Source organism: Carlito syrichta, unplaced genomic scaffold (genome assembly GCF_000164805.1).
Source record: "Carlito syrichta isolate Samal-C Ts95f unplaced genomic scaffold, Tarsius_syrichta-2.0.1 Scaffold303600, whole genome shotgun sequence".
NCBI lineage: Eukaryota > Metazoa > Chordata > Mammalia > Primates > Tarsiidae > Carlito > Carlito syrichta.
In genome coordinates this window covers 324,261-338,977 of record NW_007247696.1, presented here as the reverse complement: position 1 = coordinate 338,977, position 14,717 = coordinate 324,261, and the positions used below count along the sequence as shown (strand labels likewise).

The following is a 14,717-nucleotide window of genomic DNA, read 5'->3' as shown; positions in this document are numbered from 1 at the left end:
TGCCCATTTTATAATGGGGTTGTTTGTTTTCTTCTTTTCAGTACGTTTCAGTTCCTTGTAGATTGGTTTGCTTTTTGCACAAGGTTTTTGGCCTGCTGTTCCCTCTGTCTGACATATTCTTCACCTACCTGTTTCCCCACCATTTGCCTAGGTGACTTCAACTCATCCTTCAAATTAAATTTGAAAAGTCACCTTCTCAGAGAATCTTTTCTGTCTCTCTTTAAGGAGTCTGAATCCTTTGCTATGTGCTTTCATGAAACAATAGGTCTTCCTTTCAAGCCTATTATCTCCAGTTGTAAGTAGGCACACATTAATGTGATTGTTTCTTTACCTCTATCTCCTTCTCTAGACCGGAAGCTCTATGGAGAGGGGGTAGACACCTTGATATTTCCAATACCTTTCATGGTAACACCAGCTAGAAATACCTACTGAATAATACCTACTGAATAAATTGGCTGTCCCAGAATCATTGTCTATAATGCATGTTAAAATTTCAGTGCATATACCAGGAATGATTTTACCATTCTGAGATTAGGAATAGATTTTGAAGGCTGTTTAGCTAAGTAAGGAAGCTTTACTTTTCAGGAAAGGCAAGTCTGAGAGTTTTGAACAGAGATGTGATGAACCAAAACTCATGTTTTAAAAGATCTATTTATCTATGTAAATGAAAGGAAGTTGAAGAAGATAATTCAGTTAGAAAAGCACTTAAATCCTTCAGTTATACGTAAAAATGGACTAGGGTGAGTAGTGATGGTGGAAATGAAAAGAAAGGGACAGATAATAAGAGAAATTGTGAAAGCATTACTGGAACCTACTGATGGGTTTGATTTAGGGAAGAATGGACTGAGGCAGAAAGATCCAGGGACAAAACACTCACTCTGTAATCCTGACCACACCACTTATCACTCACATAAGAGAGAACAGAAAAACTTTCCTACATCAAAGTCAGTCTTGACTTACAAAGTAGTCAAAGGGGCAAGAAAGGTCATTTTTAAAGTTTGAAGTTCATGAAAGTCCCCTATTATCTTCTCAGTGTGCTTCTAAATGGAGAGAACAGCCAATATTCCCAAGTAAGGTCATCCTTACTTGACAGAGTTGAAGTTAATTTTCCTGAGCCCCTGGTTTAAAGGTGAGAAAGCATGGCTAGTTCACAAGCATGTTGGTCTAAACCCCAAAGGCTCATTGGTATTGAATAGTAGCTAGTGGAGATCCATGACATGTCATCTCTATGCCCAACTTCTGGTGTAGTCCCAGCCCCACCAACAGTTACAGGTGATATATGTATAAGAAGAAAACATGTTTCTCTCAGTTATAAAAGGATGTGGTTTCATAAGAGTCTGTCTTTTTTGGATCTCAAGGACCAAAGAGAGTCCTGGTTCAAGTAGCGTTTGGCATTAATACAGAGAAGGCTGTAATTCCAGCACTTTGGAAGGCTGAGGCAAGTCGACTGCCTGAGCCCGCGGGTTCAAGACCAGTCTGGGCAACTTGGCAAGACCTCATCTCTACAATAAATCAAAAATTAGCCAGGTGTGGTAGTGTGCACCTGTAGTTCCAGCTACTTGGGAAGCTGAGGTGGAAGGATCACAGGAGCACAGCAGATCGACTCTAGGGTGGCCATGAGTGTGCCACTGCACTCCAGTCTGGTCGATGGAGCAGGACTCTAACTCAAAAACATAAATAAATACAGAGAAGGAAATGTTTCCACAGGTGGAAGTTAAAAGTCACAAACAACTGCCTGATGAAGATATTGAATATAGTACTTCTTAGTTCATATATACATGTTTAAAATTTAAGATAAATGCCTCTAAAAACAGAACAAGACATTAAATATAAGATATGACTTCAGGCATTTTGGGAGAAGATATTCTGGACTTTCCTAAGTTTGGTCTGAGGAATATTGTGAATGGAGTCTGTTCCCACTATTAACATTAGCTATGTAAATGTGTATGTGAAACTAACTTTTCTAACTGGGAAAGTTATGTCGTTTATGTTTATTCACACATTAGTAGTACTAATTCATAAATCCTAATCCTAATTAGGATCCATACATATCAATTGGTATGTAACTAAACATATAATAATCGTATTATTTTCTATTGTTTACATTTTATATTATTCATTAGAATGCAATCAAAATAACTTAATGTGTAGGCAAAGACAAATTTGGTTCACATGCATAAAGAACTAAAATATATATATAAATGTCTAAAATTCTACTGATACATATATATATATCAGTAGAATTTTAGGCATTTATATACATGTTGAGGTTCTTTTAGTTCATATTGAATCTGTCTGAAAGTATGTCCATTCAGCATGTTGAATGACAGATCATCAGAGTCCTCTTTTATAATCTTGTAATCAACAAACAAAATACACTTTATTACATAGCTCCTATTGGTGACCATGAAAAGATTAAGTTATATCTGACTTTGTTATTTTCCACTGGGGTTGCCAATTATCTCAGTGAAGATAACATAGAGTTGTTATAATTTCTGCTTTCACTTTTGGGGGGTGCTAGTTATAATAGTTGCCATGAGACATCCAAGACTAACCAGCAAGGTACAAATCGAAATTGCATATGCTCATCTTTATTTATTGTTCCAAACAAACAACTTCATGAAGATTTTAGAATATGTCACAGAGTTGGATCCCTAACATTATGGCAGTGTGAAGAGGATAGCAGTTCTATCTATAAAAAGTCCATAAAGATCTGCATGAGTGAACCTCTAACTCTACTTCAAGGGATGCAATAAGATAGATGCTAGTATTAGAAAATTGATCCCGGCGGGGTTCAGTGGCTCAGCCTGTAATCCCAGCGCTTTCAGAGGCCAAGGTGAGTGGATTGCCTGAGCCTGTGGGTTCCAGACCCACCTGGGCAACTTGGAGAGACCTCATCTCTACAATAAATCAAAAAATTAGCCGGGCGTGGTAGCACACACCTGTAGTTCCAGCTACTTGGAAGACTGAGGCGGAAGGATCGCTGGAGCCCAGTGGGTCGAGGCTGCGGTGGCCAGAAGCGGCCACTGCACTCCAGTCTGGGCGACAGAGTGACACTCCAACTCAAAAAGAAAAAGAAAATTGATCCCAAAATGTAGTTGCAGTCTATTCCTAAGGAGTTCAGAATTCTCATATTTATGAAATACATTGATTTTGTCAAGATGGGGGAGTCAGGCAGAAAAGAGCTGTCATGGGTCCTAGCTCCCTGCAAGCTAAATCGTAAAGAAGGGTTACGAACTCTGCCATCATTTTCCAAGTGGAGACCCACTCTTCTTGTGGCTGCTCTGGGTAGCCTCTCCCTGTCTCCACAGAAGTTCATGGAGTTCATACTACATCTGACCTTTGCACTCCAACACTCCCAGACCTCTGTAATTGTGTGCCCATTTTAACATCAGATGTGATATTTTTGCCTTTCTTTGCTCCAATCGTTTTAAATGATCAGAAGTCACCATATTTAATCAAGTGCTACATTATAATATTTTTCTAGCCACTAGTAGGGTTTTAAATTTTTCAACTAACAACTTACCTTGAAAGATGCTATAGTCAATTGTTTAATAAGCAACTTGAACAACAATTGTGGATCACTAAAAATTTGAGGTCGTTTTAAACTATATTTCATAATACTCCAGTTACTTTACTCATTGCATATCTATCAGGCCCTACTATGTGTAAGGTACTGTGAACCAAAACAGATATAGGTGTATGGAGCGCCGGGTCTCGTGATGGAACCAATATTTCAGAGTTTTTTAATCAAGTATAAGTTGATATGAGGAACTGTTTTTTTAAAAAAAGTTTGCCTTATTTGATGTAAACCAACTCTCTAGTCCCAATCTTTTACCCAATTAGCTCTTATTCAACTCCAATTACTATTTGATAAAGAAACTTTCATTTCTAGGATCATCATGTGGTGGATTCTATGATCTAGTGGTTGAAAGAATGGTCTTTGGAGTCAGATACATCCGAACTCAGTGCTTATTCTGCCACTTACTAGCTTTGTGGTAATGGAAAAGAATCAATCTCTCTGAGCTTCAGTTTCTTCATCTGTAAAATAGGAACACTGCTGTTGTTTCGGTGACATCATGAGGACTAAAAGAAACAATCTGCATGGGTCACTTAGCATGTGCCCTCACGTGTAGTGGGCATTCAATAATGGTTTTTATTATAAAGAAGGAGCGTTCAGGAGAGGTGAATGTGCATGCTGTTTGGTAACCAATGTGACTTGGCTGTAGAAGAAAATACGGTGGCAGAACTCTCATCCTCTGATAAGAAGAAAAACAAATCTTGATAGACCCAAAGGAAGCAAAATATCTATATCTAGGGCAAGAAGTGAACTGTGGTGCCAGGGAGAAAAGAGTATCTTAATTGGGGTTCCAAAGAGCAGAGCCTGAGGCAAGGAATTGGATGCGTGTTGGTTTTCCCCTAGTAATAGGAGTGAGAGAATAGGAGGAATAAGGAAGGGTTAGAGGAAACGCCAAATAATGTCTCAAAAGGGTATCGAAGATCCCTGCTGCTGAAAATAAGACCTCTGAGATGCATGCCGAGTGCTTCTCGGAACGGCCTGTTCACCAGATAAGTGGCTGGAATATTTATTCACAGTCTCTCGTGTCTCCCATTATTTGAGGGTTGCCGTTGCAGGTGTTCATTCCCCCACCACCACCTCCTCTATGCCAAGAAAAAAGAAACATTGCTCAGGCTTCTGCAGCTCTGGAGATGGCTCTTGAGGCAGATACTGGGAGGAGTCACAAAGTGTTCTGGAGAGGGGCAGCCCAAGCCCAGCCAAGTCTTCCTACTGAAGCTACAGCTGAAATCCAAAGGGGGTCTAGGGAATGGGGCACAGGGCCCTAAACTTATCTTCTACAAATAGTCCTTCTGACAAGCCATGGAAACCATCAAGTCAGTGAGAAATGATACTAGCAAAAATGAATGCTGGCCCCCAAAATAAATCAGATATTTGGTTTTTCTGTAACCTTTGGCTTAGCATCTTTCATGGCCACTAAATAAAACAAAATAAAAGTGCAAGGACATAGAATCTTTCCCTTCCCAGAAGTTCTTACCAGGATCGTAATCACTAGGGTTTCATACTTGGCTACCTATGTAATCACAATACTGCCACAAAAGGAAAGATGTGACTTCACAAATATAATAAATACATCCGCATTGCATTGTTCAGTTCCCTGTACCTGCAACCACCAAACATTCTAGTCAAAGCCTGATCAACGGAAGCCAGACTCAGCAATCATTTCTGCAGTTTCCATGATATTAGTCCTGCTAATATCAATGTGTATGGGAAATGACAAGTCCCAACTTGCCCTGGGAACATGATGGGGGAAATTAAACTCTGCATTAAGGAGTTAAAGAGCCTTTAGTTTCTACTGAAGAGAGCAAGCTCGTTGGTCTTTCTAATCTGACAGTGAAAGTTAAAATTTTTTATAAATAATTATTTGTAAATACTTAACACATGGTTGTAACTTCTATCCAAAGTACCACCTAGGGTTGCCAGATAAAATGCAAAAAATGTATTGGATATCCTTATACTAAAAAAAGTACTCATAAGTTATTTGGAATTCAGATTTAACTAGGCATTCTTTATTTACTAAATCGGGCAACAAACAAGTAAAGAGAAATAGCTGATCATAAAAACAAGTACAGAGAAATAACTGCTCATTAAAACAAGGCAGTAAGTGCTCTGGAATGTTGTGCTAAATGTTCTAGGACTTTTCAGTAGCAGCAATATTAATAAATTGATATGTGAATATTAACTGTAACAATCTACATATTTTTAAAGCAAGTTTCTAAAAACTATTCAGGGCATTTCAATAATTTATTTTGTCACAACATTGACAATTTGTATGTTGAAAAATTACTGTGATGGTAAGAGGAAAAACTCATTTCAAATCATTCCAAATGAATTTTCAAAAGACTCCCATTTACTTGAATCAAATAGGCATACCTCAAAATGTTTTCCTATTACTCACTTAAATATTCTCTTATAAATAAAATTGAAATCAACTTGTAAGTCGCAGAACAGTTCCACAAAATTCTCTGATGAAGAGAAACATCCAAAAACCACATGCAGAGTCACTTCATTTTAGTCGCAAGATTCTTGTTCCAGTTCACCTTCCAAAACAATTTCAGTCAAGTAGAAATGTTCTGACAATCCCCGCTTCGAATGGCAAATAATCCCTGGCTTTTCATTCATTCACTCATTACCCCTGTAAAAAGAGAGTGTGCAGTTACCAGAATTTTATACAATTAGTGTTCCAAGAGTGTTATAAATGCAAACCTATAAGAGGAAAGTAAAAACAAATCAAAGTTAATTGTGACTGGCTGGAACAAAACGCTTAAATCAATAGAAGGATGGCTCATCTGCTCATCATTTACCCATTACCTGGGAGACGAACACCTCCTGCTGTGCTTGATTTTTGATACAGATTTACCACTGCCTGTGTCCTCCAGACACATGCCAAGGAAACCCAGACCTTCTTTGACTCCCTCTCTCATTATCTTCTTTGCACTTAGTAACCTTAGTCTTTCTTATTTTATTCTTACTTATGTGTTCTTTGCAAGGCAGGCACGCACACACAAAAAAACTAACTTTATAAAGAAGCGAAGGGCCTTCCTACAAAGCAGTCCAGGGAGACACCAATCTGGGTCTATGAATTGCTATCTTCCTTCAACTGATCTCCATAATCTGATTATTGTAATTTTCAGAAACCTCCAAAAGTAGAATACAACTCCCTTCACAAGACATTCCTTGGGGGGGGGATGGAATGGGGAGGTAAAATATTAGAAGCAAATTAAGAGAAATAAAAGCCCTCTTATTTGGAAACATAAAACAGTAAATTCTTTAATGAAAGGACAGCTTTAAAACCCAGACAAACAGTGTCCAGGTGAAGAAGCTGGGGGAGCAGCTGTGGGCAGATACCTACTCAGAGTTGGAGCCTTTTTAAAGTCCATGGATGTTCTTCCCTCTTAATGATAAAGATAAACTCATCTTGAACCACATGCTGCCTCTCTCTAATACCTTTCACCATGGCCAAGTATCCAAAAAATGGAATGTAAAATACATCTGCAACTGCAAGTTAATACGTATCCCTGAATTAAATACATACTAAATTTAGATATTTCTGCACAAGATGATTGTGTTACTACATTAACCATTTTTTTCAGACAATTTACAAGTGAAAACTTCACAGCTATATCTCAGTAGGAGTGGGAGTGGTAATAATTTCCAGGAAAAAAAAGACTAAAAGATTTTTGAAATAACTAATATTCCTTATTCTATTTGACAATTAAATGCATGATGGTAACTACTACCACCATATATTTACTGGCAATTATCTTCTTTTAGTTTCTAGCTATTTTTTTTTTTTTACTTGTATGTGTAGTTTAGCTAATAGAATAAAATAGAGATGATCCCATGTGAATAGTAAATTATGGACCGATGCTACATTATTTTTAGCTAAGTACGCCCAAATAGGCTATCCACGTGAAGGTTAGAAATACAGATCCCATTTTAAAATTGAAGTATAAATATAAATTTTTTTAAAAATGTAGGAATACACTGACATGGGGTAGAGGAAAAATAGTATAGTGCAAAGGATGACAAGAGGAAAATTGTAAGGGTGTACAAAAGGAAAAAGAATAATCTGAAACAACTGATAGTCAGCTTTAGCCTTTCAAATTGACTGTTGGCTTGTATTTCACCTACCACTTCCTCAATGCATCCTTTTATCATTTTTTTTTTTTTTTAGGTAAAGATATTCATGACCAATAACCATAATGTTATAATGACAGTAAATGTAGGATTTATGACACAGTTTTTTTAAAAAAACACCTTTAACCAACACTAAAAAGCCACCAAGGGTTGGGGTGGAGGGTAGTTACCTAGCTCACAGTTTTATTTAGTGACGGTTCCACTTTTTCACTCACTGCCTGCAAATCAGCATTTTTAGTGGACAAAGGGCTCAGCAGCGGCCTTATGATTGCTTCTTTTCAAATGGTAATGGCTATCCTAACTCCTCTGCCAGGTTTTTCTTACCAGAGCACAAATTGCGGTTTACAAGGCTCTGAGGGGGAAAAAAAATCTTAGCTGAATATCTTTTTTTTTTATTCGACAAACTGACATGTAAATTACCCTTTAAGTGCTCCACTCTAGGGCTCTGATCATCTCCTAATTGTCACAGTCAATTGTAGCCAACAGTCTCTTCAATCCCAAGCGCTTTGACAACAAGCACAAGGATCAAAGCAGAATCAGCTCCCTGCAATATCCTTCTGTTTAGGATGCTACAAAATGCCTGCAAAAGAAAGGTGTAAGGGCATTGCTGTAGAGGAAACTGAGAGTAGCGAGTATTACAATAGTCATTTTCTTCATCTCTAAAATTATGCTGTATAAGCTGCCGTGATCTTTAATCACATGCGCAGAACAAATATATAAACCTCCCGGGCAATTAATATGCTCTTAAGATTATACTAATAATCGAGCTTTACAAACAACACTGTCTCCATGGCTTAGGAAAACTATGACACAGTTATGGGAGCATAAAAACTATTGTCAAACATGCTCCATATTTGAGCATAAATTCCAAAGCACAGTTTTTATTATTTTGTTTGGCATCAGGATTCACTGCTCCTCCAAACTAAATAGCCATTGAAAATTCTAGAGTTTTTTTTTTTAATTAACCTAGACATGTGCAACTGAAAATGTGGCACTACTTCAATTAAAACTGTGTCCCAAAAACTAATTTTAAAAGAATAATTTTTCCCTTACTAGGGGTAACTCTGTCTTATTGCTTTACTAAAAACAAACTTATTAAAAGTCATCACATGATCTACAAAAGTAATTCCTAAATAAGATGCACCTACCAGGAACATTACTTAAAAAACATGTCAATTTGTTCCAACTAAGATAGTATCATATGTCACTAACTTTTTTAAAACAATGTTTATGCCGTTTTAAATAGTTATGCTTCTAAAGAATTCTAAAGAATTCTATCAATTAAAATGGTAAAATTAAGAATTCAATAGAAAAAGATCTAATAACAGATGTGTATAAAACAGCTACTTTAAAAATAACCTGAAGGTCAGATAAATGGAAAGAAATCAAAGGTAAATGTGACACCCCCCCATAGCTTGTCTTGTTGTACCCAGGTATTATGCACATGCAGCATGTGAAGTCACACGTTGATTGACAGCCTGCCTATCCTAAAGAAAAGAACTGAAAAAAGAGGCAGCACATGGCAAATACCTCGGGTTCCTTTCTCAGCGAGTTCACTCAAATCCCCTTGTAGGGGTTTCCAATCCTCCCCTCAATTTCACCTTGAATTTTCTGGTTTGATTGAAGAGCTTCACAGAAGGGTCTATTACAGATTGAGGAATGATCCATTTCACATCTGAAGCTCCAAAGAGCTACTTGTGAGGAATCTTTGAGTGCATTTATCTCACATGTGAAGCTTTCTGCAAAATCAATATGGGTATTTTTCAGTTTGACAAGTCAACATGAAATATCACATAATAATAGAAAAACAGAGTTGTACATTTAAACACACCCAATACAGTTATCTATGACAAAGCTTATAGTTATTACTCATGGATATCCTTGAGTGTGTATCATCTAAATTCGTCCTGATGGCTGAGCTGAAGAACATAGCCAGTATAACTGACTGGTCACCATATTTCAGGTTGCTCTGTCCTAATGAATCCAGGGTTTGTGGTGAGGGCAGAGAATGGACAGAATCATGGCCTTGGCTTCTAATCTGAGAGTGATATGATAAGTGGGAAGAAAAGAGCCAGAGATGAAAAACAGGAAGAAAACAGAACAAAGGAGAATTATTTTTTAAAATCACACTTAACTAATTGGCAAAGCTGGGTAAAATGGTTACCCAAAAATGAAAACAACGTCTCCAATCCCCACCACCACTGAGGCAAGTATTAGTAGAATAATTGACATATTTGTGAATAAGTGATGTAGTTGTATTGGAGTCTGACAATCTTTGAGTGAATTTCAGGTCTATTTTACCATCTGCATAAGCTTGAGGAATATAACTTAACATCTAAATCTGGTGGTTTTTTTTAAGTGGAATTGATCATAAGACTTACCTTATAAGCTTTAGTGAGAATTAAGCAAAATGATGCATAAGGCACCTGCCACATACAAAACATTTCCTTTTTGGTAATTATTGATGAAAGTATTATAATTTCCTTTAGTCTATCTGCAAAGTCCCTAGGATTCTAACTGGATGCTATTTCCACTGTTTTCTGGGACCTTTCTACATTGTTTGATGTCCCCAAGTTGTAGATGACAGTTCTGGTCAGAGTGTGCTCACCGAATTAGTTCTGGTCCTAGTCTTTGTCTTATGAAAGTCTTCCTCCAACCAGGAAGGCTGTCCTCATCAGCCATGTGGGAGAAAATCAGATGGAAATATGAAAAAGGAAAAGAACTCAAGTGTAGAATCCAAATCAGCTGATCAATTCAGGAAATGATGAGGTGACAGATGTAAAGAAATGTCGCATATGATTTTCCTTTACTTGCCAGTGTGTTATAATTAATAACAGAATTATCTCTACATATACCACCACAGGAAAAAAATCTTAAAAACAAATAAAAACCCCTCAGAAGAAACCCAGATTTAGTTAAATAGTTCACTACAATTATTGATTCCTCTTCATGGTTTCCAGTAGCCCATTCCTACCTAATACTTAATTATCCGTACTTAGGCCAGATAATTTATAAATTACTTGACGTATATTTTGGATTTTTTTTTTTTTTTTTTGAGTTGGATTCTCACTCTGCCACCCAGACTGGAGTGCAGTGGCCGCTCCCGGCCACCGCAGCCTCGACCTGCTGGGCTCCGGCGATCCTTCCGCCTCCGCCTTCCAAGTAGCTGGAACTGCAGGCGCGCGCTACCACGCCCGGCTGATTTTTTGATTTACTGTAGAGATGAGGTCTCCCCAAGTTGCCCAGGCAGGTCTTGAACCCGCGGGTTCAGGCAATCCACTCACCTCAGCCTCCCAAAGCGCGGGATTACAGGCTGAGCCACCGAGCCCGGCTTGAATTATTTTTTTTAATTTAGTTTTAATTTTTTTTTTCTTTTTTTTGAGTTGGAGTCTCACTCTGTCACCCAGACTGAAGTGCAGTGGCCGCTCCTGGCCACCGCAGCCTCGACCTGCTGGGCTTCGGCGATCCTTCCGCCTCAGCCTTCCAAGTAGCTGGAACTACAGGCGCGCTACCACGCCCAGCTGATTTTTTGATTTATTGTAGAGATGAGGTTTTGCCAAGTTGCCCAGGCGGGTCTTGAACCCTCAGGCTCAGGCAATCCACTCACCTCAGCCTCCCAAAGGTGCAGGATTACAGGCTGAGCCACCGAGCCTGGCAATTTAGTTTTAATTTTAAACTAACTTTCTCCACCACTTATAATAAACCCAGAGTAGGCAAAACATCTAAGTTGAGAGTCATGAATCTTCATGTTAAAAACGTTAATAAGAAAAAAACGTCATTATAAAATACAATTGAAACTTTAAAAGTTATATTCCGAAGTCAACTAACTAAATATAAATGACTTTGTGTTTAATTAATTCAACCAGTATGTATCAAGAACCTAATATATGCAATATTGTTAATTTTTCAGCTACCCTACTGTTCTCCATTATTTAAATTAAGCTACAGATTTCATTCCAAAGACAAATTAAAATATTTTATTATATGCTGATGCAAAATTACAAGTACAAATTAAAACAATTTCCTACGTTAAAAGAGTAATTTCTTTTATAAATTCTAATTATTTGATTTGGGCCCAAAATACACTTTTACCAGGGAAACAAATTTATAAATGATTATTATTAATTTCCCAGAGTAACACTTAAAAACCTATTTAATATAAAACATACCTAAAACATATTAACAATACCAAACCTTGAGCAACTCTAGGTCATGAGGTCTATAAATGTAAGCCTACAAAGCCTTGGGGAGTATCATTGGGCATTAAGTTTACAAACTCTGGGACATACCAAGCATGACACCTGATAAAAGAACATCATTTATGAGTTTGAGTAATCACCATTCTCATCACCAGCATTATGTCAACATCATCATCATTATCATACCATATTTCACCCAACACATTAATACATGGTAAGATGATAATGATAGGTAGCCGATATGATGACATCTCATCATTTTGATTTTTTAAGAGGATGGAGGAGAACCATGCCAGGATATCAGGATCTTACTCTCTCTCTCTCTCTCTGGCACTTAAAACTCTTCCATGATGTTTATTTCTCAGTCGGGACCCTGAGCATTTTTAAGCACTTTCATTTACGCAAATAAAGGCTCTCAGATATCACTATCTACATATCCTTCTGTAGTTTGCCTTGTATTATGGAAACCTGACTTTTAACCAAGCTTTGGAAGGTCTAGGAAAGGAACTAGCTCAGGGCTTGTTTAACTTTTTCCTTGTCATTCTGGTAGTAGCACAATATTGAAGTGAATATTTGCCTTTTTTTAAAAGATCTCAACAGAAGATAACTTCATAACTTCTCACAATTACTAACATATTTCAAAGATTATCTTCCTTCATTATCAAAGTTTTCTCCCTTGATCTATTTCTGGATTTGATTTTAATTAAAATCTTACTAATCAAAACTGAGTAATACCTGTCTTTCAGGTACTTCAGATGTGCCATTCTTATAGTTTAATAAAAATGCTGACTATGGGTACTTACTCCTGCTACTTGCTCATACTTGTCCATAATGCCCATTACCCCTACAGTTTGCAATCCACCTAGATTACCTCTCCCTCATCAAACTGTAATCACAAAACATAAGCTTACCCCACTTAAAAATGGAATTAAACAAGGGCTGGAGAGGAGGAGAAAATAGGGAGTTATTATTTAATGGTATAGAGTTTCAGTTTTGCAAGAAGAAAGGTTCTGCAAAACTGTTGCACAATATTATATATATACTTAACACTGCTGAAGTGTACATTCAAATATGGTTAAGATAGTAAATCTTGTGGGGTTTTTCTAACCACAGTTAATTTTTAATTTAAAAAATAGTCAAACTGCTTTTTTTTAAAGCAAGTGCATTAATTCAATAATAAACGAATAAATATGGAACATCTAAAAAAAACAAATTAAGGATATCATGATTCTTAAGTGTTAGGCAGCCAGGATTCTAGATTTTACCTCTAATTTATTTTCTGTGAAAATACTGCCTGGGAAACTATCTGTAAAGTATCCATTCCAAATGGACTAGCATATAGCTTGACATAGGAGAAATTACACATGAAAATACAAAATTAAAATTAAACAAATTAATGAAACTCAGATTATAGAATTTCACTTCTCTTCTGAAAGATTCAAACAGTGAAACACAAGAAAACCACCACTCCCAGGTGTTGTGTTCTAAGACTGTAGCTTCCAAATACTGTTACCATTTCAGAATGTCACTAATTTTCAGAGGATGGAGCAAAAGCTGAAGTTAATGAGACAAAAATAAGTGAACCTAAACCAAACTAGTTTTCAGTGGTTTCTCCATTTTTGTAACAGTACCTTACCACTCACTTTCTTTAGAAAACTAATGATTTTTTGTTTTTAACATTTTACTCTGGTTGATGTTTTTACCTTTTTTTAAAGTTATGTTATAGAATAAAGATTTTTCAGGATTCAGAGTCATAATGCTTTTTTAAAACAAGTTGAGCAAATTTATATTTGTTCCACACAAAGGTAGAAGCTGCAAAAGAAGTAGACAAAATGGGACTAAACAGTAATGTGGGTAGTTTATGGCAACTTATGTCTTTACTTTATATGCCTCATGTAAACAGGATGAAATCAATCAAGAGCAAAAGTAGATTATTTCCTTTTTAAATTAAGATCCCAGAGATAAAATTATAGGATAAAAACTAATAAACATGGTACACTGATTCAAAAATGTATTAGAATTTTTTCTCTGCATTTGCACTCTCCTTTAATCATTCTATGTCCTAATCATTTGCTTTTAACATTTGTTCTTACAATCTAGAGTGCCTATTAGATTAGGGGTAGCAAAACCTTGAGGGCTGGCGTGAATTTGAGTTTTGTAATAATACTAATAGTTTTAATAATAATAGTTATCTATGACTATTATATCAGGCACTTATATCATCACCTTAAAACAATTGAGTGAGTTTAGTTTAAATATCCTTCAGAGATATGAGAAAAGTGAGACTTACATTAAGCAACTTAGCCAAAATCACACACTAAAAAATTGCTATACTTTTAACCACAAAGCTCTCCTGCATCTTGGTGAATTGCCACAAGTGTAGCTACATTTCAGTATAGATTATTCTTCCACATCACCTATTAAACACTTTCCTTTTACTTATCTTCCTGAAAAATGAGTTCCCCCTTGCTTTGGGGATACTCTATTTTCCAATAGTTCTGAATACAAACCATATCTTGGGCATGCACAGTCATTTTGATGGACTCTATGATTGAACTAAATGTGGTCATTGGTCACCAGCAGCAGGTTTCTTTGTTCCACTGGTACCTCACAGGGACCGATGCATGACTCACTTATATGGAGTGTGTGCTCATCAGGCAGCAACGTTACAGAACATTTGCCACATAGAGCAGCATTCCTAAGGGCATGTATTTTGGGATCCACTTGAATTCAGGACTACAATCGCTAGCAATCCAAGATACTAATACCAATTGTAAATACCATAATCAACATCACCAAAG

The 14,717-nt window shown here is 36.8% G+C and overlaps 1 long non-coding RNA gene across 1 annotated transcript in view; it reads right to left on the bottom strand.

Moving 5' to 3' along the window:
- LOC110595704 overlaps window positions 1–14,717 on the bottom strand; it is a 55,326-nt gene that overhangs the window by 4,788 nt on the left and 35,821 nt on the right. Inside the window, exon 2 of the long non-coding RNA XR_002482000.1 lies at window positions 9,319–9,456. This is a non-coding gene — a long non-coding RNA (uncharacterized LOC110595704). The remainder of the gene's footprint in view (window positions 1–9,318; window positions 9,457–14,717) is intronic.